Here is a 5,357-nt window from a genome sequence, read left to right as displayed (position 1 = left end):
GGTACCATGCTATACCTGCCTGTTCCTGAGACAACAGCCATTGCTGGGGCAGAAATGACCCATGCAAACAGGGGCTTCCCAATGGATGATAATTAACCAATAATTAACCATCTGTGTTTAGGGAAACACCCCTCGATGCCATCCTAGACTAGGTCAGGTCCCTGTATCATGCTGCATAGCACCCGAAGCCCTATTTCTGCTTTTTAATCCATTTACTCAAGAGTTCAGTTACCAATCTATCCATTATATAATGCATTCCTTTGATAAGAATTGGTTGAATACCTATTCAGTGCCAGGCCCCAGACAAGCATTTTGCCCTGCTTATTAGACTCAACAGTAAACGAAGTACACATACCTCTTACCTTTAGAAAGCTTGTGGATATAAGGGGACATTTAGCTCATGAGTCCCCAGAGGCTACCGAATTTTCATAGATGTCACCAGAGTCAACCCCATTTCCTGATGTGTACCAAATGATCTTTATAAGATGGTGAATTTAGCTAAATGATCCCTCGGGACAGCCCAGACTCCACTGTTCTAACATAACGAGGATATGATCATGATGATAATGGCATCAACTCTGATGCCAGTTTGATGATGATAATGAACACATTTTATTGTTCACTAACTGCGAGGCTCTCCGTTAATTACCTTACATGAATTAGCTTATGCAACACTGAGAAAGCAAGTCTTTCCATATTATTATTCTCTACGTTTCACATATGAGAAGTTGAGTCCTAGGTTGGTGAACATGGATACAATTTTGAGAGCAGAAAATCACACATATTAGATATTGGACTATAAAACTGTCATGTGATGCTACTTCCTTTCTGCAGGAACATGCACCAGTAACAGATACATATGACTGTGGGTCACAGCAGCACTGGACTAAAAACACATTTTCTGTAAAAAGACCAAAAAACAAACAAACAAACAAAAAAAAAACAGCCAGCTGACTACAATTTGAGATCTTTCTTCGATCCATCACACTCAGTGCAGTTAAAAATACAGACAACTATTTTTACAGCATCCCTTGCCATTTACCTTACCTCTCCATTACTTGGGCAAAAACATCACCATGGCAACCAGTCTCTTCCAATTGTATTTACACTAATGTTTTCACTTTAACTATGGACTTTGAGAGTACTCTCTAACTCTGGTTTAACTGTAAGTTAGGAGGACACAGTTGTTAATGGAAAAAAGTACAACAACAAAACCCTCAATAATCTGCATAGAAAACAATAGCAGTAGTGATAGTAATAGAAAAAACAAAGGCAGCTACTACTTATTAAATGTGTAAGATAGACCAGAACATCTGGGAAGATCCCTATATCACATTTCATTTCTCCAAATAGTCCTGAGAGATAGATATTACAGATAAAGCAACTGAGGCACATGAGGGTCAATAACTTTCCCATGGTCAAAGAGTAGCTGCTACAGTAGATCTATCCAAGTTTGTCAGACTCTCTAGACCGCTCAGTTTTTTGTGTGTTTTTTTTAATTAAATGGCCTTTGCCGTGAGATGTTAAAGACACCTACATCTGCCTTAGAGCTGGTCCATCGTTGGCTAGTAATTTCCATGTCCACTGATGCTGAATGATTTTTCTAGAAGGGGAGCATGAGATTGAGATTCTTGTGAAAGTATTTATTAAGAATATGGTCCTAGAAAAAAAGTATACATGGGATACTACACATTCATTCTCTCTTTCTCTCTAATAAATGTGCATGTACGTGCGCGCACGCGCACACACACACACCATACACATAAAGCTTTGTGCCTACACTAAATTCTGGGAGAGACAAGTCTACGTGGTTTAATTAAGTACCAACTCCTGGTTCTGGTTCTATGAAATCTGGCCCAGAGCTCGGGGTCCCCTAGTAAACACATTGGTGCCAGCACTTCCATTAAGGATTACTCTTCAATAAAAATGAACAGGGAAACATCTGGAAAAACAAAACAAAACAAAACAAAAACACACCATTCTTCCCATTCGGCCTAAAATACGTATCTGCCATGCATGGCAGGGTACAGCTGCTGGCCTAGTAGATCTATAAACTGGGTAACAGCATTAGTGCACTTTGCACTATTTAACTGCCAGAGCGGTCCTGTATGGCAGATGTTATTTTCCTCATTTCCCAAATGTGTGAAGAATCAGAGAGCAGAGTCATGCACCTCGTCATGCACCTCCGGTCACAGAGCTGCAGCAGCAAAGTCGCATTTCAAGTGCTTTTTCACCGACCGCGTATCGTCGCACTCGGCTGCCTTAGCAGAGCCAGTATTTCCAGGGGAATTGCTGCTGGAGTGTGAGAGTTCGCATTCCTTTCATGACTCCCCGTCCTTCCTCCTACATTAATACGGGGTCAAGAAGGCCAGCCCTGGCCCCAGCAGGCTCCTTTTAAGGAGCAGCACCGGGGTTCCCTGGAAACCAGTCATCTTCCCTCCCATTCCGGGAGACGATTCCAGCCTGCCACTCACACTGCCAGACTGTTTAGATAAATATCTTGCAGATTACCTTTTCTTATCCCTTCTTTTCTACTTGTAACCCATTTCGCCCCTTCCTTCTTCCCTCTGCAATTTCCAATGAATTGATCTTAGATCACAGCAAGAATTTTTAGACGAGAAAGAATTTCCATGAATTCATTTTTAAGTCTCAACAACTCTCAGAAATTCAATTTCATCGCCGCATATGGAGCACTTGCTACGGGCCAAGTACCAGAGTAAGATTTTAACATGGAAAAGAAATGAAGTATCTTAATGTTGAGAAACATTAAGAACTTATTAAATAAAATAAACCCTTGTAAACAAGGACAAAATTGTTTTAAATAGCTAGGAGCTAATGAGGGCCTACTATGTTCTTATTACTATACTGTCTGCTTTTAAGTCTCAACAACTCTCAGAAATTCAATTTCATCACCGCATATGGAGCACTTGCTACAGGCCAAGTACCAGAGTAAGATTTTAAGGTGGAAAAGAAATGAAGTAACTTAAAGTTGAGAAACATTAAGAACTTATTAAATAAAATAAACCTTTGTAAACAAGGACAAAATTCTTTTAAATAACTAGGAGTTACTGAGGGCCTACTATGTTCCTATTACTAAACTCTCTGCTTTATCAATGTTTTCTTACTTGATCCATTTAACAACTTTATTAGGTACTAGAGGCCCGGTGCACAAAATTCGTGCACTCGGGAGTGGGGGGTCCCTCAGCCCGGACTGCGAACCCTCGGGGGGGGAATGTCCAACTGAGGTACTAGAGGCCTGGTGCACAAAATTCGTGCACTTGGGAGTGGGGGAGTCCCTCAGCCCGGACTGCGAACCCTCGGGAGATGTCCGGCTGGAGTGGGCCTAAGCCAGCAGTAGGACATCCTTATGCTGCTGTGGAGGCGGGAGAGGCTCCCGTCACAACCGCTACTCTCACCAGCTGTGAGCCCAGCTCAGGGCTTCTGGCTGAGCAGAGCTCCCCCTGTGGGAGTGCACTGACCACCAGGGGTAAGCTCCTGCATTGAGCCCCCTGGTGGTCAGTGTGCATCATAGCACCGTTCGGTCGATTTGCATATTAGCCTTTTATTATATAGGATGTATTATCATTGCTATTTTACTAAGAAAATATTGAAACTCATAGTAAGGGGGCTAAATAACAGTCCCATGTAGGATCTAAAGATGCATATTTTTGTTTGGTACTTTTCAAAACCCTCTCTTATCTGTTCTATAGTTCAGTGAAATATGATAAAATATGGAACAGAAGGGTATAGTAGTAAAAGACACTAAAATGCCGCGGAAGACAAAAAGATGGATACCATGGCCCATCTGAATGTAGAATTATGAATTCTATTCTGTACTGTGATCTTCACAACAGGATAGTTGGGGATTGTATCCTCAGGCAGGACTTCATATGGGTCACAGGGCTCAAGCTTTCATCTGTTTGTAGGAAGCTAGAGTTCTGTGCTCTGGGGAAGGAGGAATCAGCTGTCCAGAGTTAAGCAAGAAATGAGCAGGGATGAAGCTGTCAAGAACCAGTCAAAGAGATATTCAAGGTCACTGCCATAGGTCCAGAGAATGGAGAATGGGAAAAGGGGAGAAGAAAGCAGGCAGCCAGCTCAGCACAGCAGAAGATGGTGCAGCAGACAGTTCAGAACTAAAACTCTGAGTTCAGACTATCTGAGTTTAACTCCACAGTCTGCCTCTTATTCCCAGTACTACTTTACCTAAGATATTTACCACTTACAGTTCCAGTTCTTTCATCTTTACTTCTGTTGTGAGTGTTCAAATGTAATTCACAGTGCTTACTTAGTATTGGACAATAATTCAAAACATATTATCTGAAGTTCATGGAATAAATCTGCAAATTTATTTTACCTCTTGTCTTTCTTTCACTTAAATTTGAGTCCTACCTGCCTCCATTGATTGAAAGTGCCAGGCTCCGCCGGGCTCAGGTTTCTTACAGGTGCCAGCAACTCTAGAGAATGAAAGAGAATGAGAATTTAATCTCTAGGAATAGAAGATAAAGGCACATATATAGCATATGTGCCTTAATTGAAATCAAACCACAATCTCATGGTGTATGGGATGATGCTCGAACCTACTGAGCCACCCATCCAGGGCTACCTGAGTTTTTGATAGCACTGCCGTTCTGATGCTGGCTATTGATACCTCCTAAGGAAGACAGGGACTCTGTTTTTAGCAAGGCCTTTAAAAGGATGAAAGTTGTTACCGAGCTATAAACCACACTGCAGAGTCCCTCGGATCACATCCCAACAGCCCCAGAAGGGCATTGATGGATTTGGCAATTAGATCATCCCAGCATCTAATATGTAAAAGGAGCATATTTCTCTCTCTCTTAAAGACTTCATGGGATGCTGCCCATGGCTTGGTCTCCCCTGTGTCCCCACGGCTATAAATTTCAGTGGGATTAATAGCTCAGCTTGCTTGAGTTGGCTTCCTAACAGGGCTATTTTAAAGTAAGCTGTATATTACAACTTTCACCGGATGCTCTCTTCCTTCCCAACCCTGCTCCAGAGGTGGCTGATGGGATGAAGAATGTCCAGCGTGCTGATGGAGCACTGATGGTCTCCTTAAACTTGCAACATTGCCTAAGAGCAGAATTCTTGGCAAGGCCTGGGCTCCCTGGGCAGTGGTGGAAAATGTGGAATGGAAGAAGGAATAATTAAAATATTAAAGGATTTTTAGGGAGAAAAATCTCATGTTAGAATTCCATTTCAGATGTAAAGTAGATATTGTCACTATTTCAACAAGTGTTGAACTTTGGCTCAGACTCCGAACACACTGGTGAAAATGTTAAATGCCCGTTCCTTTGGCTGGAGTTGTGTCAACTCATTGTGGACACACTGTATCTCCTGCT

Source organism: Myotis brandtii, unplaced genomic scaffold, assembly GCF_000412655.1.
Source record: "Myotis brandtii unplaced genomic scaffold, ASM41265v1 scaffold313, whole genome shotgun sequence".
Lineage (NCBI taxonomy): Eukaryota > Metazoa > Chordata > Mammalia > Chiroptera > Vespertilionidae > Myotis > Myotis brandtii.
The sequence above is the reverse complement of the archived record's forward strand: the minus strand, read 5'-3'. Positions refer to the sequence as shown.